Raw genomic sequence first — 22,664 nt, forward strand, 5'->3', positions numbered from 1 at the left:
TCAGTCCGACCGAGTTTAACCATTCGGTCCCACGGAGTTTGGGAAGTTATGTGTAACGGTTAGATTTTGTGTGGAGGCTATATATACCCCTCCACCACCTCTTCATTCGTGGAGAGAGCCATCAGAACAAACCTACACTTCCAACTTACTTTTTCTGTGAGAGAACCGCCTACACTTGTGTTGAGGCCAAGATATTCCATTCTTACCATATGAATCTTGATCTCTAGCCTTCCCCAAGTTTCCTTCCACTCAAATCTTCTTTCACCAAATCCATATACTGTGAGAGAGAGTTGAGTGTTGGGGAGACTATCATTTGAAGCACAAGAGCAAGGAGTTCATCATCAACACACCATTTGTTACTTCTTGGAGAGTGGTGTCTCCTAGATTGGCTAGGTGTCACTTGGGAGCCTCCGACAAGATTGTGGAGTTGAACCAAGGAGTTTGTAAGGGCAAGGAGATCGCCTACTTCATGAAGATCTATCGCTAGTGAGGCAAGTCCTTCGTGGGCGATGGCCATGGCGGGATAGACAAGGTTGCTTCTTCGTGGACCCTTCGTGGGTGGAGCCCTCCGTGGACTTGCGCAACAGTTACCCTTCGTGGGTTGAAGTCTCCATCAACGTGGATGTACGATAGCACCACCTATCAGAACCACGACAAAAACATCCGTGTCTCCAATTGCGTTTGAATCCTCCAAACCCTTCCCTTTACATTCTTGCAAGTTGCATGCCTTACTTTCCGATGCTCATATACTCTTTGCATGCTTTCTTGAATTGTGTTAAGATTGCTTGACTTGTCTAAAGTTGCTAAAATCTGTCAAGAACTAAAATTGGGAAAAGGATAAGTTTTTATTTGGTCAAGTAGTCTAATCACCCCCCTCTAGACATACTTTCGATCCTACAAGTGGTATCAGAGCTTTGGTCTCCATTTTCCTTGATTTTCATAGCTTTTGGAAGTCATAGCCTTGGTTTCACAACCTAGGAGAGTGTGGCGTCTAGCGAGGAAAATTACCACCGTAGAGGTCCTTACTTTTGATGGTACTAATTTTGCTAGTTGGAAGCATAAGATGAAAATGCATATTCTTGGACATAACCCCGCCGTATGGGCTATTGTGTGCATTGGCTTGCAAGGTGAATTATTTGATGGGAGAGAACCGGATCATGAAGCTACTGCGGAAGAGTTGAAGATGCTGCAATACAATGCTCAAGCTTGTGATATCCTCTTCAACGGATTGTGCCCCGAAGAATTCAACAAAATCAGCCGTCTTGAGAATGCAAAGTCAGCTTGACAAGTTCAAAATGAAGGATGGTGAAGGTGTCGCTGAAATGTACTCTAGGCTTGCTCTTATCACAAATGAGATCGTCGGCTTAGGAAGTGAAGAGATGACCGACAAATTCATCATCATGAAGATCCTAAGAGCCTTGGACGGAAAATATGATACCGTATGTACATTGATTCAAATGATGCCAAATTACAAAGATCTCAAGCCAACGGAAGTCATTGGAAGAATTGTTGCTCATGAGATGTCACTTAAGGATAAAGAGGAGCTCCATAACAAGTCAAGTGGTGCTTACAAAGCCTCATGTGAAGCTCCCACATCATCAAATGAGAAACAAACCTTCAATGAAGACTTAAGCCTAATGATGAAGAACTTCAACAAGTTCTACAAGAGTAGAAGCAAAGAGAGAAGTTCCAAGTCAAGGTCCTACAATGACAAAAGATCTTTTAGCCGAGAGTGAAATTGCTACAATTGTGGAAGACCCAGACACTATTCCAATGAGTGTACGGCACCCTACAAGAGAAGAGAAGATTCTCCAAAAAGAAGAAGTAGAAGAGAAGAATCACCATCAAGAGAGAGAAGGAGTAGAGATGATCGTTATGAACAAAGAACATCCCGGAGAAGCAAAGATTCGGAAAGGAAGGACAAGTCATCAGGGAGCTACACAAAGCAAAGACATCAAGCTCATGTTGGTGAATGGGTATCCGGCTCCGACTCCGACAATCACTCCGAGAGAAGCTATCACTCCGACTCTGAATATACTCAAGATGAAGGTGTTGCCGGTCTAGCACTTTTGTCAACCAACTCCTACAACATATTTGATTCACCAAATGAAGGACTTGGAAGATGCTTCATGGCTAACGGCCCAAAGGTATCACACCCCATGTATGTTGATTTCAATAGTGATGAAGATGACTTGTTAGGTGATGATGATTTACTTGTTGACAACTCTAGTGATGAATACTATGATGAAACATCAATTAATCATGCTAATCAAGATAAAACGAATGGCAATGATAAGGAGAAGATTGAGTTTCTTACTAAAGAACTAAACACTCTTAAGTTAGCTCATGAAACTATCTTAGGAGATCATCAAGAACTTTTAAGGACTCATGAGAAATTACGCTTTGAAAAGCTCAACCTTGAGCAAGAGCATGAGTTCTTAAAATCAATCAATGATGATCTTCGCAAGAAAAGTTCTTCTTACATTGCCAAGCATTTACTCTTAACCACTTACATGCCTCAACTCAAGTCTAGTAACAAGAACAAGAAAGATTCTTCTAGTAGTAACAATAATCATGCTAAATCTAATGTTGTTGCTTCTAGTAGTTCTCTTGATTCCACTAATGATTCTCTTAGCCAAGTTACACTTGAGCAAGAAAATAGCTTATTGAAGGGAATTATAGAGAAAGGTGTTTACAAGAGCCTTGCCGGGAGTAAGCAATTCAAGGAAATTGTACGCAAGCAAGGAAGGCACCGGATGAACCAAGGTATTGGTTTTGAACGAAAGTTCAATGCCAATGGAGTTGAGTGGGAAGAAGATCAATACCCCAAGACGAAGTTTGCTCCTCAACAAGAGAAGTATGATCCTACTTCCTTCAAAGGGACACAAGCTCAAGATGATCTTCCACCACAAGACCACAAGCAAAAAGGCAAGGACAAGCTTCAAGAGGAAATTGATGCATTTGAAGAAGCACCCAAGGCCTTGGTCTAGTGGGTTCCCAAGACTACATCAAGTTCTACTTCATCAAGTACGACTACAACTCCAAGGATTCCCATCAAGATGATGTGGATCCCGAAGAAGAAGAACTAGAGAGTTCTTGAGGGTGACTCAGCCAACATACCTCACTCTTATCATTTTGGCAAGAACAAGTGCAATCAACTTCCACATCTTACACTAGTTCAAGGAGTCACAAACCCTCTTGTTGGTAAGACAAGGGACAAGGTAACCTAATGCTTTCATGGACATCATCTTGTGTGTGTGCATCACTCTATGTCTATGGATATCCTTGTTTGTTCCTTGTGGGACTAACCCGTGTAGGTATTGAAAGTGCAACTCACTCCAAAGGATTGCTCCAAATGATCTACATCAACATTGAGCATCCACATCTTCAACATCTACATGAAGTCATCATCGACAAAACCCAAGGTTAGTTCATCCCTCTTAGGGGGGATCTCACATCTAGGGGAGCTTTACTCTAAAATTGAGCTAAAGCAACTCTAATGGTGTGAACACAACAACACTTTCTGTAAACATGGTAACCCCATTTGTGCTTAAACGATGAGTATGACCTATGATCAAATGTTCTCATTTGACTCCTAAGTCAATATACTCATATATAGATGACCTAGTCATCGCCAATTGCTTGCTAGACAATTCCTTGATAGATGCTAGAATTGGTTGTGCATGCTTTGCCACATATTTCATTTGCCATTTTATTGCGTGAGCATGTTGGTTGCATAATTTACTCATTTGAGGACATCCAGTTGTTGTTTTGATTGTTTGGTTCCTTTTTCTTTTGCCAAGTGGATGGACAAGAATGCCTAAGAACCTTCTCTAGCTATCTATGCTTTTATCGTCTCAAACTCTATTCATGCTACATCACAAAGTTTGATCAAGTCAGATTCGAACCACTCTGTGTGAGGAGCACTCGGAGTACCCAATTCGTCATAGACTTAAAAATCCAAAACTTCTTTGTGCGTTTCGGTCTGACCGATTCATCCATTTCGGTCATACCGAGATCACTAAGTCGATCTAGATTTTCAATCTTGGTGCAACCGATTGGAAATTTTCGGTCACACCGAGTTTCAGTAACTTCTTGCAGTTATGAATCTCGGTGCCACCAAGTTGTTCCAGTCGGTCACACCGACAGAGTCAGGCTATATATATCCACAGCCCAAAATTTGGAAAACTTTCCGAACCTCTTCGCCCGCGCTCAGCCTGCTCTGCCTCCCTGGGTCTCCGGATCATCCTCCTCATCGCCGCGCTCAGCCTGCTCTGCCTCCCTGGGTCTCCGGATCATCCTCCTCATCGCCAGCCACCTCCCGCCGCTGGTCTCCGCTGCCGTCAACGGGAATCATCTCCGTCGTTGCCGCCGTAGCGAGTCCATCGCCGCACTTGGGTATGGACTTGATCCTTTTGCTATTCCCCCTCCGATTCTTAGCACATTGTTTTGCCATGTATCTTGCCACGTTTGAGATCATTCTATCCATCGAAATCACTCCATAGTTTAGTCGTGGATTGAAAATTTAGGGTTAGGTTTCCGCCGAAACCATCTCGGACCGACCGAGTTAATGAAATCGGTTCCACCGATTTGGCTAAGGCCATTGCACATGTGATTCTCGGTCTGACCGAGAATTGCAAATCGCTGTGACCAAGTTCGGCATTTTGTGAAACCCTAGCAGTCTCGGTGCCACCGAACAGTGACTCGGTCTAACCGAGTTCACTAGTTTAGGTTCCAAAAGCTGCTTCGGTATCACCGAGTTTGCAAAACGGTAGATCCGAAATGCTTTCTGTGGAAAACTAAAACTAAGTTTTTAACTCATTCTTTTGCAAAAACCTATGTACCTTGTGATGCTTATCAAATCTACCTCATCTATAATCTATTCACAGGGTTTGCTGTCAGTGTTTGCATCATGTCAGATCTGAGTGACAGTCAGAACAAGTCTGCGGAGCAAGTGAACTTGAGTGAGGGCACTAGTCCCTCTAGCAGCTTTGATGAAGGAAGCAGAAGTACCCCCAGCAACTTGCCTAAGGCAGCCACCAGGACCAGAAAGAAGAAAACCTCAGATTCTGAGGATGAGGACTATGTGGCTGCTGAGGAAGAGGCCACCTCAAAGAGAAAAGTCCTGAAAAAGGAATATGGCATAGCTGCTGCCACTAAGCCAGGGATGAAGCAAAAGGTTCCTGCCAAGAGAGCTCCCATGTCAAAAGCCAGAACATCCACTCAAGAGACTTTGGGATCTGCACCCAAAGAGCAGGTTGTGGCAGAAAAGAAAAGAAAGGAAAGGGTCAAGAAGACCACTGCCAGAGTGCTTGGGAAATCTTCAATAATGAAAGACTCTAAAGAAGAGGAAGAGGATGCAGCACCAGCACCCAAAGCTCAAAAGCTTATGGGAGATGCTATAAGGGCAGGGGCTGTTTCATCTAAGCCTAAGACTGCTCCTCAGACTGCTGCTCCAGCTCCAAAGCCAAAACCAAAGAGGAGCACCAGGAACATCCCTGCTAAGGAGAAGAACAAGGCCCCAGTGCCTCAAGCTGCTGAAGAAGAAGATGATTCTGTCGTGTTAAGGAAGTTGAAGCCCAAAATTCCAGACCACAATGATGCTCATCCAATTGCTGAGAACATGAAAATCGGGAAGGATTTTGGTTTAAGGCTATGGAGAGAGTCTGATCCATATGCCACCTGGAGAAGGACTGTTGTGGACTACAGGTTCCATACAAAGGAACAGCAAGACTTCTATGAGACTATCTTACTTGACAAGAAGCCCATCATGTGTGACATGAGATGGGTTGATTGGACATTCATTGAGGAAAATGAGGATCACTTCCCTGGTGTATATGACAGCTTCAAGGCGTGTGGAGTCGATGAGTTTGTGGCTCAGAAGCTCACAAAGTGGAATGATGAGCTCATCATGCAGTTCTACTCCACAGCTCATTTCTACCCAGATGGAAGGATTGTCTGGATGTCTGAAGGTACTAGATACCAGTCAACAGTTGAAGAATGGGCAAAATTAATCAATGCTCCTAAGGAGAGTGAAGATGACTTGAATTTCTATGACAAGAAGAAGAAGGATCACAACACCATGGCACACATGTACAAAGAGATCCCAGATGCTGCTCTTGAGACACACAAGTTTGGATCAGTACATTACCTTCTGTCAGGCTTGCCAACAATCAACTGGATCCTCAGGCACACTCTCTTGCCAAAGTCAGGTGATCACAAGATGATCAGAGGCCATGCAATTAACTTGCTTCACATATTTGATGTGCCTCAAAAGTTCAAAGTCATGAGCCTAATTGTGGAAACCATTAAGAGAACAGTTGCAGATCAGAAGAGGAGTTGTGGGTATGCCCCACAGATCCAGGAGCTGATCAGCTCCAAGATGGGCACTGGCACATATCTCCTGGACAAGGAACACATGCCCATCTACCCAGACTTTGAGGACAACACCGTGGTGATGGATGAAAATGAACCATCTTCTTTGCACGCACAAGCCAAGAAGGAGAAGGCAAGGGCTGAAAAGGCTGCAAAGATGCCAACCACTGAAGAGGCATCTCAGTATCTTCTGAAGAGCACGCATGAACAGCTTGGCTACTTAATTGCCTCCACTCTGAGGATTGAGAAGGGATTGGCTACCCTGACTCGAAACCAGGAGAGCTTGGAGAGAATCATGGAGCAGAAGTTCTATGACTTAGATTGAAGGTCACTAAGATCCAGTCAGTTGTTGAGCAACTTCAGGATGAAGTGCAGGAGAAGAAGGGCAAGTCTACCACTGATGCTTTTGCTAGAGTGCCCAGAGGACAAAGATCTGCTGCAGTGCCTGTTACAGACACCAAAGCAACTTCATCTGCACCAGCTACAGCTTCAGTGCCACCAGCTCCAGCACCTACTCCACCAGCTCCATCTACATCAACTGATGCCTTCGTCCTTGGTGTGTTATCTACACCACCACCTGAAGACCAAGCCTGAGAGTCGATCTAGCACTATGCATTTTTATGAACTTTTTGGTAACTTGTTGACAAAGGGGGAGAAAATGTATAGATCATAGGCTTTGAGAGAGAGTGTTGCTTTTTATTCTCTCTTTTTGTTTGGTGGTTAAACTTTGTTTATTTGCTTGTTTGTGATACTTTATACTTTGTGCTTGCTTGAATGATCACGTGTTTGATCATATGCTACCTTAATGCTTGTTGGATGACATTATCTTTCTATATGATCATTCACTTTGCTTGGTGATGAGTGCATGTATTTCATTATTATCATTTTGAGTGCTCCACCAAGATGTATGTGACGTGGAGGAGTAACCCATGTTCCTAACTCATTGTGCATTTGCAGTCCAAAGCAAATCTTAAACTATGCACAAATTTAGGGGGAGCTCTTGCTTTTCACATACTTCTCAAAGTGACAATGTTTTTCACTCTTATTATCATTTGTCTAAGCTTTGATCTATATGTTGTCATCAATTACCAAAAAGGGGGAGATTGAAAGTACAACTATCCCTATGTGGTTTTGGTAATTCCTAACAACATATAGCTCATTGAGCTAATGCTATTTCTAGATTAATATCTCAGGAAAGCTCAATGATTGGCATGGCATGGATGAGAAAAGTGGACCCCTCAAAATGATAAGGACAAAGGATTGGCTCAAGCTCAAAGCTCAAGACTCTACATTTCTATTTTAGTGATCCAAGATCACATTGAGTCTATAGGAAAAGCCAATACTATCAAGGAGGGATGGGGTGTTGCTTAATGAGGTTATTGCTCAAAATGCTTAGTGATATGCTCCAAAACCCTCAACTACTTTCTCACATCCACATATGACCTAAACCAAAAGTCAAACTCGGCCCCACCGATTCTTCCTATCCGGCGCCACCGAGTTTCAAATGTCATAGCCACTGTCACAAACCCTAGGCAAATCGGTCTCACCGATAGGGATCGTGGTCTCACCGAGATGGGGTTGTAATCTCTCTGTTTCCCTTCGTAACATTTCGGTCTCAACGGGATGAGCGATCGGTCCCACCGAGATTGCAATGTAAACTCTCTGTTTTCCCTTCGTAACGTTTCGGTCTCACCGAAATGAGCGATCGGTCCCACCGAGATTACTTGACCAACTCTCTGGTTTATTACCAAAATCGGTCTCACCGAGTTTGTGTAATCGGTCTTGCCGAGATTACATTATGCCCTAACCCTAATCATATCAGTCATACCAAGTTGCATGTCGGTCCCACCGAAAACCCTAACAGTCACTAGCTTTGCTGAATTGGTCCGATCGAGTTTAACCATTCGGTCCGACCGAGTTTAACCATTCAGTCCCACCGAGTTTGGGAAGTTATGTGTAACGGTTAGATTTTGTGTTGAGGCTATATATACCCCTCCACCACCTCTTCATTCGTGGAGAGAGCCATCAGAACAAACCTACACTTCCAACTTACTTTTTCTGAGAGTGAACCACCTACACTTGTGTTGAGGCCAAGATATTCCATTCTTACCATATGAATCTTGATCTCTAGCCTTCCCCAAGTTTCTTTCCACTCAAATCTTCTTTCCACCAAATCCATATCCTGTGTGAGAGAGAGTTGAGTGTTGGGGAGACTATCATTTGAAGCACAAGAGCAAGGAGTTCATCATCAACACACCATTTGTTACTTCTTGGAGAGTGGTGTCTCCTAGATTGGCTAGGTGTCACTTGGGAGCCTCTGACAAGATTGTGGAGTGGAACCAAGGAGTTTGTAAGGGCAAGGAGATCGCCTACTTCATGAAGATCTACCGCTAGTGAGGCAAGTCCTTCGTGGGCGACGGCCATGGTGGGATAGACAAGGTTGCTTCTTCGTGGACCCTTCGTGGGTGGAGCCCTCCGTGGACTCGCGCAACCGTTACCCTTCGTGGGTTGAAGTCTCCATCAACGTGGATGTACGATAGCACCACCTATCGGAACCACGACAAAAACATCCGTGTCTCCAATTGCGTTTGAATCCTCCAAACCCTTCCCTTTACATTCTTGCAAGTTGCATGCCTTACTTTCCGCTGCTCATATACTCTTTGCATTCTTGCTTGAATTGTGTTAAGATTGCTTGACTTGTCTAAAGTTGCTAAAATCTATCAAGAACTAAAATTGGGAAAAGGATAAGTTTTTATTTGGTCAAGTAGTCTAATCACCCCCCCCTCTAGACATACTTTCGGTCCTACAGCCGCCCACCCCCTATGCTTCACCGATGAGGTGCTAGATCACGAATTTCCCAAGGGATTTAAACCTATGAAGATAGAGGCATACGACGGGATGACGAACCCTGGGGTCTGGATCGAGGACTTTATCCTCCATATCCACATGGCTCGCGGATATGATCTCCACACCATCAAATACTTGCCCCTCAAGCTGAAAGGACCAGCTCGGCACTGGTTAAAGAGCCTCCCCAAAAACTCAATTGGAAGTTGGGAAGAGCTTGAGGATGCTTTTAGGGCCAATTTTCAAGGGACCTATGTCCGACCTCTGGATGCAGACGATTTATGTCACATAATTCAATAGCCCGGAGAGTCAACCCAAAAGTTTTGGAACAGATTCCTCACTAAGAAGAATCAAATTGTCTTTTGCCCGGACGCCGAAGCTTTAGCGGCTTTCAAACATAGCGTCCGGGATGAATGGCTTGCCAGACACCTCAGCCAAGAAAAACCAAGGACAATGGCAGCCTTAACAAGCCTTATGACCCACTTTTGCGCGGGCGAGGATAGTTGGCTGACCCGTAGCGGAATCAGCGACCCAGGCACATCCGAAGTAAGGGATGGCAATGGAAAACCATGACGCAATAAAAGCAAGCATCGGAGCAATGAAGACAGCCCAGACAACATGGCGGTAAACGCCGGATTCAGGGGATCTCGACCTGGTCAACAGAAAAAGCCATTCAAAGGCAGCAGAGATGGACCGTCCAGCCTAAACAAGATTCTGGACAGATTATGTCAGATCCATGGCACCTCCGACAAGCCTGCAGATCACACCAACAGAGAATGATGGGTCTTCAAGCAGGCCGGCAAGCTAAACGCCGAACACAAGGGGAGGGAGACAACAAGTGAAGACGAGGATGAGCCTCGCCAGCAAAACACTGGGGGACAGAAAAAAAATCCCACCAGAGGTCAAAACAGTGAACATGATTCACACAACGAGGAGCAAACGTGCACTCCAAGATGTACGCGCCTTGGAGCCCGTCACCCCCAAGTTCAACCCTGGTCGGCCTGCCCAATCACTTTTTATCATAGGGATCACCTGACTAGTATCTGGCACGGAGGATCGGCTGCCTTGGTACTAGATCCAATAATTGACGGATACCATCTCACTCGAGTCCTTATGGACGGTGGCAGTAGTCTTAATCTGATATATCAGGACATAGTCCGCAAAATGGGGATAGACCCAACAAGAATCAGCCAAAGATATACTACCTTCAAAGGAGTACTACCAGACCCAGAGGCCTGCTGCACGGGGTCTCTAGCACTAGAGGTTGTATTCGCTTCTCCTGACAACTTCCGAAGTGAAACTTTAACCTTTGACATCGCTCCATTCCGAAGCGGTTACCAAGCACTACTCAGAAGAACAGCCTTCGCTCGTTTTAATGCAGTGCCGCATTACGCTTATCTCAAGGTTAAGATGCCCGGTCCACGTGGCGCCATCATAGTTAGCAGAAGCACAGAGCGTTACTTACATGCGGAAGAGTGTATGGCAGCTTTGGCAGCCGAACATTGAACGACCTCTCCAACCAGAACAAAGGACCGGTCGTCAAGACGGCGGACACGGCTAGACGAGTCTGGCGCACCCCTAGGTGTAGCAGCTCAGATAAACCTGAGATTGGGTCGATGGATACTCCCCCATAGGTGGCGCTAGGGGCTTCCCACATGTAAAAAGGACTACTGTTCGGCTTGACCTTCTTTAGATTGAATTTTAATAGTTCATTAAGAATAACCAATTTTTCGCACGAAGATTTTAACCTGAGATTTTTCTTATATAGATGATAATCGTGCTACACCCTTCCAGGATACGGCACAATGGAGACACAGGCGCAGACGTGCAGCAGGGCCCCGCTCAAAGGTTTCTTTTTAGATTAAGACCCTGTGTAAACCTTTCTTATTGTCTCTTTTTGCTTCACACCCTCCGGATACTCAACACAACCAAGAGGGATGCTGGCGATTTTGGCATTTCGCCACGTCAGACCGATGCATGTACCTGGAAGTTGAGGGTTCATTATCAAGGGCGTTACTCAGCCCGGTATATGCTGCAAAGTCTGAATACCTTAGGGAGTGTTCGGCATCGCGAGTTTGGCCTTATATGCATCAGCTCCGAATCATGTCTTTGGTCAATAGTTGGGTTTGCCCGGCTCCCATGTTTTGCTACCTTACGTTCCGTTCTATCGGCTAAGGTGGCACTGGGAGAACTACTGTGATTGTGCCCTGGTTCATCTGGACGAGCACCTCACTAGAGAAAGCCAAAAAGTGACTGTCATGATAAAGCGCGAGACTGGTCAACCACTCGAGGACTCATCGGAATCCTCGTGATTCCTCTGCATTAACGATGGACCGATTTCCCGGTCATGTATGTACGCGCACCGTATTCGGATAAGCGCGGAAGTACAAGGGGCTATATAGTAGCCCCACTGTCAAACTCCTATGGCTAAGTAAAAGTGTTAAAGCAATATAGTCTGATTTCCTTGTTCGCCACGCTATCACCTCCTTAATGGACCAAGACGTTGGATCAAGTGTGAATACGTGCTTTTCTGAACACTCCCGCATTATGTGTGTGGGGGCTGAAGCCGATGACTACAAACTTTCAGGTTATATACATACATAAACGGCCGCACAGGAGGCACCATAATACTTTCAGGCAAAAGTATAAACACAGCCTTTATAATTCAAAAAATATTGTCTTTACAATTGGGATACATGTCACTCAAACATGATACTCTTCGAGCACTGCGCCTCTATTAAATGAGCACCTTCTAGGACTTCTTCTATATAGTGCTCGGCCGAGACCTGGCCTACGGCCGGACCCTGGGTTGTAATAGCAGTGGCATCCATCTCTGCCCAGTATGTCTTAACACGGGCAAGAGCCATCCATGCACCCTCTATGCACGCCGACCTCTTTACAGCATCAATATGCTGCACAACACCAAGGAATCGTTGCACTAAACCAAAATAACTATTCGTCTTTGGTCCTTCCGGCCAAAGATGATCCATGACAGACCTCATGGCAAGCCCGGACAACCTATGGAGCTCAGCCAACTCGGCCATTTGCTCATTTAACAGCAGCGGACGCGTCGGAGCACTGAACTGCGACCAGAACAACTTCTCCACTTCGTGATCTTCTTGATCTTTGAAAAACGCAGTCGCATTAGCAACACTCATTGCCAAGTCCGAATACGCGTCTGCAGCACTCCATAATTGATCCAGAGGGGCATACTTCGGATCTCTGAACTTCGTCTGCAACAAAAAGGGCTTCCCAGCCGTGATATCTCCGGCTTGATGGAGCTCCTCCTTTGCCACTCTGATTTTAGAACGGGTTTCCTTGGCTGCCTCCATGGCTCTCTTCAGGTCAGCCGCTCTCTTTTGCCTTTCCTTTTCAAGAAGCTCATATCGGCCGGTGGCATCTTTCAGTTCAACAGCCATCTTGGCTATTTCATCCCCGCTCTTGCGATGAGCAGCCTGTTCGACTCTTAAGTCTTCGGCCGCCTTTAGGGCGGCCGCATCACTTCTCCTAGCTTGTTCCTTGGCTCGGGCAAGTTCCGCCTGAAGGGTCTCCACGGCGGCAGCTCCGTCTGCAGTCACAACATATATTAGATACTAGCATCATGCTCCTCTTAATACTTGTTGACCACCCGAAAATACATACCATGTGCCTCGTCAAGCCGCTTGTTGACAAGAGTGATGTCGGCATCTGCCGCGTCCAGTTGCTGGCTCAGTCTGGCCAACTCAGCAGTCAGGCCAGCCACCGGACCGTCCGCTGCCTACACATGAAAGCAGCGCAATCATTACCTGGGACTATGATCCTCTGTTTGCCGCCTAGGGACAGCAACCAGAGTCTCAGGGGCTACTATCTGTATAGAGCACACCTAGCGTGTGCGGTACTGTCAATTTTTTTATTACTTTGCGTACCTCAAAGCCTTTTAGTAGGCTCGTAAAAGCTTCATGCAACCCACTTGTGGCGGATGAGATCCTCTCAACCATCATACCAATTAAAGTACGATGCTCCTCCGAGATAGCTGCTTGCTCCAAAAGACCCGTCAGTATGTTCGGTTGCGCACCGGATAATCCCGAACTCTTTCTGTTGCTCCACTTAGGAGCCGAATACTCCAGACTTCGGGTGGCTGAAGGGTTACCTTCTGGCCTTGGCGGATCAGGAGAAATCCTCCGTGATGACACCTCAGGGTCATCCGTCCCAGGAGGCGGGGAGATAAGGGGAGGCGTTTCGCTCTCCATCATCTCCGGAAGAAGATCCCCCGAAGACGAACTCCGTCGGGAAGGGCTACGATCCGGACTGCAAGACATGCGTCTCGGTTATTCTCCGCGGAGATAAAGCAAAATATATTTAGCAAAAGTACTTTTGTTCACTTACAGCTTGGTGGAGGGCTGACCCCCTTGCGGGCACTGTGCAGAAAGGATGCCCTCCGGGTCAGGCCCCCTGGCGAGGGTTTCTTCTCTCGTTTGGAAACCCTTGTTTCCAAGTCTTCAGGAGCGGTCCTTTTCCTTCCTTGGGGAGAGGGAATTTCGGATTCTTCCCCCCGATTATCCTCCTTCGTGGAGGTACTAATTCCCCCGGTTTGGATGAGTAATGCATGAGGCTCGCTTTCGGCTTCTTTATTCCTCCCTTTATCTTCCCCTGATGGCACTAGATAAGGTGCATGCTCAAGCATTCGGGCTAGTACAGGATCCGGTGAGCCTTCGGGAAGGGGGGCCGAAAAACCTGATCATCTTCGCCTTTCTTATCCAGTCTTGGCCAAGAGCAATTTTTCAGAATGATGTTATATGAAAAGACGGTGTGTTCGGCCGCAGAATTACTTACGTGGGTATCTGGACGATTGCAGTTTAGACCCGCATCCTTGGTGGTGTCCGGACACTTTATTCGTGATCCGAAGAACAATCCATACATCTCTTCGAGCGTCATGCCGAAGAATTGCTGAATAGTTCGCGGTCCTTCTAGGTTGAACTCCCACATATGGAGAGATCGACGTTGGCATGGCAGGACCCGGCGAACTAGCATAACTTGCATTACCTTGACAAGACTAACATCTCTCTTGAGGAGATCTCGGATCCGACTTTGCAATGTCAGCACGTCATTAACTGGCCCCCAGTCCAGCCCCTTGTTGACCCATGACGCCAGTTGTGGCGGGGGGGCGAACGAAAGGCGGGGGCAGCTACCCACTTAGTACTTAGGGGAGCTATGATGTAAAACCACTCCCGCTGCCATAGGTTGGACATCTGCGGGAAGGAGCCCTTTGGCCATAGAGCATCGACGCCTTTGCTTATTATAGCACCTCAGCATTCTGCGTGTCGCCCATCGATCATCTTCGGCTTCACATTGAAGGTCTTGATCCATAATCCGAAGTGTGGGGTGATGTGGAGGAAGGCCTCACACGCGACGATAAACGACGAGAGGTGAAGGATGGACTCTGGAGCTAGATCGTGGAAGTCGAGCCCATAATAGAACATAAGCCCTCTAACAAAGGGATCAAGACTAAAGCCTATCCCTCGGAGAAAGTGGGAAACAAATACGACACTCTCGTTGGGTTCGGGAGTGGGGATGACCTGCCCTTGAGCAGGCAGCCTGTGCGAGATTTCGGCGGTCAGATACCTGGCTTCCCTTAGCTTCTTGATGTCCTCCTCTGTGACAAAGGAAGCCATCCACCGGACTTGAAGGTTGGATCTGGACATGGTTGAAGGTACGAAGCGCTTAGCCTGAGCCTTGGGTGTTGGAACTCGGGGTGGGGGAAGGGAAGGATCGAGCGCGAGAAGAAAAGGACAGGCCTTGGCCCCTTTATAAAGAGGGCGAATATCAAGCGTCCTCCGCGTGGCCGTTTGTAACTTGCCTAAAATCGAGGAGTCATATTAACAAGCACGATTGGGTTACCCACACCCGTATTGATGAGACTCTCGTGATAAGGGGCACATGATCTCTGCTTCGACAAGACGTGCCAATAAAACCGCCTCGCAACACGTGCAGTGGCAGGCAGGGAAAAACGATTCGTAATGACCGGGCCACGGTGGGACGTCATGTTATAAAAAAAAGTTGTCAGCAGATTAGATTTGTGGAATAATATGCTCTCTAAGGTGGTATGTGGAATTTGTTTTGCAGAGCCGTACACGATCCTTGTGTTCAAAATCTTCTATGGAGTATTCAGAGAAGGAACTCGCCTTGCAATGCCGAAGACAATCTGCACGCCGGACTCATCGTCATTGAAGCATGGTTCAGGGGCTACTGAGGGAGTCCTGGATTAGAGGGTCCTCGGATAGCCAGACTATACCCTTTGCCCGGACTGTTGGAATATGAAGATACAAGATTGAAGACTTCGTCCCGTGTCCGAGTGGGACTCTCCTTTGGAGGAAGGCAAGCTTGGCAATTCGGATATGTAGATCTCCTCCCTTGTAACCGACTCTGTGTAACCCTAACCCCCTCTGGTGTCTATATAAACCGGAAGGTTTGGTCCGTAGGACAACAACAATCATACCATAGGCTAGCTTCTAGGGTTTAGGCTCTTCAATCTCGTGGTAGATCAACTCTTGTAATACTCATATCATCAAGATCAATCAAGCAAGAAGTAGGGTATTACCTCCACCGAGAGGGCCCAAACCTGGGTAAACATTGTGCCCACCACCTCCTGCTACCATCCGCCTTAGACGCATAGTTCGGGACCCCCTACCCGAGATCCGCCGGTTTTGACACCGACACCCCCCCCCCCCGGGGAACTAATGGGCCTAGATGGGCCTTAGTGGAGAGAGAGAGAGAGGCTGCCAGGTCAGGCCGCGCGTCCCCTCCCCCTTGAGTCCGAATTGGACTAGGAGGGGGGCGGCGCCCCCCTCTCCTTCCCCTCTCCCACTCCTTCCTTCCCCCTCCTAGTAGGACTAGGAAAGGAGGAATCCTACTCCTACTAGGAGGAGGATTCCTCCCCTCCTTGGCGCGCCCTAGGGCCGGCCGGCCTCTCCCTTGCTCCTTTATATACGGGGGCAGAGGCACCCTAGAACACACAAATTGACATTGTTTAGCCATGTGCGGTGGCCCCCTCCACCATAATCCACCTCGGCCATATCGTTGCAGTGCTTAGGCAAAGCCCTGCGCCGGTATCTTCATCATCACCGTCATCACGCCGTCGTGCTGACGAAACTCTCCCTCGACACTCAGCTAGATCTAGAGTTCATGGGACGTCACCGAGCTGAACGTGTGCAGATCGCGGAGGTGCCGTACATTCGGTGCTAGGATCAGTGAAGACGCACGACTACATCCACCGCATTGTCATAACACTTCCGCTTACGGTCTACGAGGGTACGTAGACAACACTCTTTCCCTCTCGTTGCTAAGCATCACCTACATAGATCTTGCATGTGCGTAGGAATTTTTTTGAAATTACTGCGTTCCCCAACAGTGCCATCCGAGCTAGGTCTATGCGTAGATGTTATATGCACGAGTAGGACATAAAGGAGTTGTGGGCGTGGGTATATACATATTTCTTTCCATCACTAGTTGATTCTTGATTCAGCGGTATTGTTGGATGAAGTGACCTAGACCGACATTACGCGTACACTTACGTGAGACTGGTTCTACCGATGTGCTTCGTACACAGGTGGCTGGTGGGTGTCAGTTTCTCCAACTTTAGTTGAATCGGATTCAATGAATAGGGTTCTTTCTGAAGATCAAAAAGTAATTACTATACCGCGTTGTGGTTTTTGATGCGTAGGTAAGAACGGTTCTTGCTCAGCCCGTAGCAGCCACATAAAACTTGCAACAACAAAGTAGAGGACGTCTAACTTGTTTTTTCAGGGCATGTTGTGATGTGATATGGTCAAGACATGATGCTAAATTTTATTGTATGAGATGATCATGTTTTGTAACAGAGTTATCGGCAACTGGCAGGAGCCATATGGTTGTCGCTTTATTGTATGAAATACAATCACCATGTAATTGCTTTACTTTATCACTAAGCGGTAGTGATAGTCGTAGTAGCAATAGTTGGCGAGACGATAACGATACTTCGATGGAGATCAAGGTGTCAAGCTGGTGACGATGGTGATCATGACAGTGCTTTCAAGATGGAGATCAAAGGCACAAAATGATGATGGCCATGTCATATCACTTATATTGATTGCATGTGATGTTTATCCTTTATGCATCTTATTTTTCTTAGTTCGACGGTAGCATAATAAGATGATATCTCACTAAATTTCAAGGTATAAGTGTTCTCCCTGAGTATGCACCATTGCTATAGTTTTTCATGCCGAGACACCACGTGATGATCAGGTGTGATAAGCTCTACGTTCACATACAATGGGTGCAAGCCAGTTTTGCACATGCGGAATACTCGGGTTAAACTTGACGAGCCTAGCATATGCAGATATGGCCTCGGAACACTAAGACCGAAAGGTCGAGTGTGAATCATATAGTAGATATGATCAACATAGTGATGTTCACCATTGAAAACTACTCCATCTCACGTGATGATCGGGCATGGTTTAGTTGATTTGGATCACGTGATCACTTAGATGATTAAGAGGGATGTCTACCGATGTGCTACGGGAATCACAAACTTTAACACAAGCATTTATCAAATTCACAACTACTCAACTAGCATGACTCTAATACCATCATCCTCATATCTCAAAACAATTATCAAGCATCAATTTTTTTTCTTAGTGTTCAACACACTCAAAAGAAAGTTTTACAAATCTTGAATACCAAGCATATTATTATTAAGCAAATTACCATGCTATTAAGACTCTCAAAATAATCTAAGTGAAGCATGAGATATCAATAGTTTCTATAACAAATCCGCCACCGTTCTCTAAAAGATATAAGTCAAGCACTAGAGCAAAATTATATAACTCAAAAGATATAAGTGAAGCACATAGAGTAAAACTATAGAGCTCAAAAGATATAAGTGAAGCACATAGAGTATTCTATCAAATTCCAAATTATGTATGGCTCTCTCAAAAGGTGTGTACAGCAAGCATGATTGTGGTAAACTAACAAGCAAAGACTCAAATCATAAAAGACGCTCCAAGCAAAACACGTATCATGTGGTGAATAAAAATATAGCTCCAAGTAAAGTTACCGATAGAAGTAGACGAAAGAGGGGATGCCTTCCGGGGCATCCCCAAGCTTTGGCTTTTAGGTGTCCTTAGATTATCTTGGGGGTCCCATGGGCATCCCCAAGCTTAGTCCCTTGCCACTCCTTGTTCCATAATCCATCAAATCTTTACCCAAAACTTGAAAACTTCACAACACAAAACTTAAAGTAGAAAACTCGTGAGCTCCGTTAGCGAAAGAAAACAAAAGACCACTTCAAGGTACTATAATGAACTCATTATTTATTTATATGGGTGTTATACCTACTGTATTCCAACTTCTCTATGGATTATAAACTATTTTACTAGCCATAGATTCATCAAAATAAGCAAACAACACACGAAAAACAGAATCTGTCAAAAACAGAACAGTCTGTCGTAATCTGTAGCTAGCGCAAGATCTGGAACCCCAAAAATTCTAAAATAAATTTATGGACGTGAGGAATTTATCTATTAATCATCTTCAAAGATAATTAACTAAATAGCACTCTTCAAATAAAAATGACAGCAGTTCTCGTGAGCGCTAAAGTTTCTGTTTTTTACAGCAAGTTCAACAAGACTTTCCCCAAGTCTTCCCAACGGTTCTACTTGGCACAAACACTAATTAAACACAAAAAACACAACCAAAACAGAGGCTAAATAATTTATTTATTACTAAACAGGATCAAAAAGCAAGGAATAAAAATAAAATTGGGTTGCCTCCCAACAAGCGCTATCGTTTAACGCCCCTAGCTAGGCATAACAAGCAAGAATAGATCTAGGTATTGCCATCTTTGGTATTAGGAAAGAAAAGAGCAAACTTGCTATCTATAGAATTAACCTTCTATTTTGATAAAGCACATGGCTATTAATGGTAAAAGAAATATTGAGCATGTTTCGGAAGTTTGTATCTAGGCTAGCCTTTATCTCTTTAATAGATTCATTTTGGTAAGAGAGCAAAAGAGATGTAGATTCAACTTTCTCATTCATGGGGTGCCCAAATATAGTTTTTATTTTTTCATAAGTGTCTACGACATCCCCTTCAAGGAAACCTTCTTCAAATATAGAATCTAAGACATGCTTAAAAGAAGAAGGAAGGGCAATATAAAAGCTTTTTAGGTAAACTTCAATTTGATATTAAGGAACATAGCTAGCCCTGATCCTTAATAGTCTATACCAAGCATCTTTCAAAGATTCATCAAGTAAATAACGAAAAATTCCAGAATCATCTTCATCAAAATTATTAAGACTCTCATTTATAACTCCGGTAGGTTTTTCCATAGTATCCTTATTTATAAGTTTAGCGAGGATAGAGGGGTTGTCCAAAGTACTAAAACTCTGGAAAGAACCCCCAACCCTTTTTGATTCAGACATAGCGGAAGAAAGGTAGGCGGAGAGAGAGAGAGAGGGCGAATAAAACGGCAAGGGTGAATTGGGGGGAGGAAAACGAGAGGCAAATGGCAAATAATGTAATGCGGGAGATAGGGATTGTGATGGGTACTTGGTATGTTGACTTTTGCACAGACTCCCCGGCAACGGCGCCAGAAATTCTTCTTGCTACCTCTTGAGCACTGCGTTGGATTTCCCCGAAGAGGAGAGGATGATGCAGCAAAGTAGCATAAGTATTTCCCTCAGTTTTTGAGAACCAAGGTATCAATCCAGTAGGAGGCCACGCACAAGTCCCTCGTACCTACACAAAAACAATAGCTCAACGCAACCAACGCGCTTAGGGGTTGTCAATCCCTTCATGGTCGCTTACGAAAGTGAGATCTGATAGCATTGATAAATAATATTTTTGGTATTTTTGGTATAGAGATGCAAAGTAAAAAGTAAAAGCAAAGAAATAATAAAGTGATGGAGATTGATATGATGAGAAAGAGACCCGGGGGCCAAAGGTTCCACTAGTGGCTTCTCTCAAGAGCATAAGTATTCTACGGTGGGTGAACAAATTACTGTTGAGCAATTAACAGAATTGAGCATAGTTATGAGAATATCTAGGTATGATCATGTATATAGGCATCACGTCCGAGACAAGTAGACCGACTCCTGCCTGCATCTACTACTATTACTCCACTCATCGACCGCTATCCAGTATGCATCTAGAGTATTAAGTTAAAAACAGAGTAACGCCCTCCGGTGAAGTGTGAGTAGTTCACCTCTATCCAACATACATCGAATAGATCTCCACAAGAGAGGGGGAGAACATTGTATTGAGATCCAAAAAGAGAGAAGAAGCCATCTAGCTACTAACTATGGACCCGTAGGTCTGAAGTAAACTACTCACGCTTCATCGGAGAGGCTTGGATGATGATGTAGAAGCCCTCCATGATCGATGCCCCCTCCGGCGGAGCTCCGGAATAGGCCCAAAGATGGGATCTCGTGGATACAGAAAGTTGTGGCGGTGGAATTAGGTTTTTGGCTCCGTATTTGATCGTTTGGGGGTATGTGGGTATATATAGGAGGAAGAAGTACGTTGGTGGAGCAACAGGGGGCCCACGAGGGTGGGGGCGCGCCTAGGGGGGTAGGGCGCGCCCCCTACCTCGTGGCCTCCTGTTACGTGCCTTGACGTAGGGTCCAAGTCTCATGAGTTGTATTCGGTGAGAAAATCACGTTCCCGAAGGTTTCGTTCCGTTTGGACTCCGTTTGATATTCCTTTTCTTCGAAACCCTAAAACAGGCCAAAAAAACAGCAATTCTGGGCTGGGCCTCCGGTTAGTCGGTTAGTCCCAAAAATAATATAAAAGTGGATAATAAAGCCCAATAATGTCCAAAACAGTAGATAATATAGCATGGAGCAATCAAAAATTATAGATACATTGGAGACATATCATCCGTCCCGTGTTAGCTTCCACCTCTATGTCCGGCCCTGGAGCCCGGCTGGTGGAGGCGTGATCGGCAGCCTCTCCGAATATAGTCCGTCGAGCGTTTTTTCTACTAAGAAACACAGACGTCATTAAATTTAAAGAGAGACGATAACCCCGGGGCGAGGTTTCGTGTCATACCTCTGCGCTAGCGTCTCTGTCCTCACCGCCTTCCTTTTTGGCCTACCCGGCTTCGGTGCCCCTTGTTGGTGAGTCACTGCAGGTTCGGCACGGCGTCCTGAAGGCCTTCCCTGTAAAACAGCATATGTGTACGGTAGGTGAAGTGCGTAAAAGGGGATACTTTTTGGAAGTGGGGACTCCGATATTTTCTTACATGCGATGCAGGGAGTAGTCCAGGATAGTCGGCCGTTATGGCCACCATGGCGTCATCGCAGCTCAATTGATAGAATATCCTATCTATCAGCTCCACAAATATGTCCGGATCCTCTTCGAGTCCGGGGTCGAGGGCCCGGTCAGGGTCCTCTAGTTGCGGAGGTGGGCTGTTGACCTCCCTTACAGCTTTTCGCAGTTCCTGCCATGAAACGGCAAGGTGAGTGTTTACAACAAAGAATGCGGGAAGGTTGGGAGTAAAGAGTGATAGGTCACCCAGCTTGGAGGGTTGTACATTGAGATTCCGTCCTGTGGCTTAACACGGATGAACTCCTCTTCCTCTCCCTTGAACAACTCAGACAGAATTTTTGCTAAAGCAGCAGCAGAGTCCGGCCCCTTACGCCCGCAGCGGGTGGCATCATCTTCCCCGTTAAAACTCCACAGGGGGTACCCTCGATATTGAAGCGGCTGCACCCCCCGCATTATGCATATTGACATAACCTCGATTATTGTCAATCCTGATTGGGCCAGTGCTTTAATCCGGCCCATCAGGTAAAGGACTTCTCTGTTGCCTTCCTCCTGAGGGCTCCATGGGCGCCAACTTCGGCGTTTTTTCAGAGGAGCGTTGTTGAACTCGGGAAGACCCCTCCGAACAGGGTCTGGAAGAGGGACGTCCTCCATATAAAACCACTCCGAGGGCCAATCCTCGAACGTCTTCTTCGGGGTACCGGACAGGTATCCGGTCTCGGCGATGTGCCATATTTCGGCTCCGCCCACTTGATAAAGTGACCCCTTCAGTGTACGGGGCACAAGGCAGAATAACCTCTTCCACAGCTCGAAATGAGCCTCACAGCCCAGAAACAGCTCACAAAGGGCAACATAACCGGCGATGTGTAATATGGAAGCAGGGGTGAAATTATGCAACTGGAGGGCATCAAACTCCATGAGTCCGCGGAGGAACGGATGGATTGGAAATCCGAGTCCCCTTAGTAAGTAAGGGATAAGGCATACCCGCTCCCCCTTGGAAGGATTGGGGAAGCTCTCCACTTGCTCCCCGCCATTATAGGTGGCGAGCCCGGCTCGGACGGGGACCATACACTGGAGGGAGAAATCCCTGGGACTGCAACTCTACTAATCGGCTGTGCAGGACGGAACACTTCTCCCAATCACTGGGTTTAGGGCTTCGGGAGTGA

This window comes from Triticum urartu, chromosome 3A (assembly GCF_056163025.1).
Source record: "Triticum urartu cultivar PI428250 chromosome 3A, HENAU_Tu73, whole genome shotgun sequence".
NCBI lineage: Eukaryota > Viridiplantae > Streptophyta > Magnoliopsida > Poales > Poaceae > Triticum > Triticum urartu.